At 32.2% G+C, this 289-nt stretch overlaps 1 protein-coding gene across 4 annotated transcripts in view; it reads right to left on the bottom strand.

The window, feature by feature from the left end:
- LOC116850441 (flavin-containing monooxygenase FMO GS-OX-like 2) overlaps positions 1 to 289 on the bottom strand; it is a 194,304-nt gene that overhangs the window by 73,160 nt on the left and 120,855 nt on the right. The gene's annotated exons all lie outside the window — the stretch shown is intronic.

The following is a 289-nucleotide window of genomic DNA, read 5'->3' as shown; positions in this document are numbered from 1 at the left end:
TATGGCTTTACAATCCACGCAGAAAATTAGATAAGGCTCCTAAATTGCAGTCATTGGGAGGGGCCTTATGAGGTTATTAAGAAATTAAGCAATTAAGAAGTTGTTTATTGCATTCGTAGATCAATCAGAGATAAAAATAAGATAGTTCATGCAGATAGGTTAGCTTCCTTTTGTGAAAGACAGAATTAGTTAAGAAAATTTCGAACTTGTATTTTAGTTTAGAAGGAACGGAAATTTTGCTTTCTGTATTTTTTTGTTTTAGTGGCTCGTTTTCAATGGAATAATGTTC

This window comes from Odontomachus brunneus, unplaced genomic scaffold (genome assembly GCF_010583005.1).
Source record: "Odontomachus brunneus isolate Ranch 3 - 2012 unplaced genomic scaffold, Obru_v1 Obru_scaffold_145, whole genome shotgun sequence".
Lineage (NCBI taxonomy): Eukaryota > Metazoa > Arthropoda > Insecta > Hymenoptera > Formicidae > Odontomachus > Odontomachus brunneus.
The sequence above is the reverse complement of the archived record's forward strand: the minus strand, read 5'-3'. Positions and strand labels throughout refer to the sequence as shown.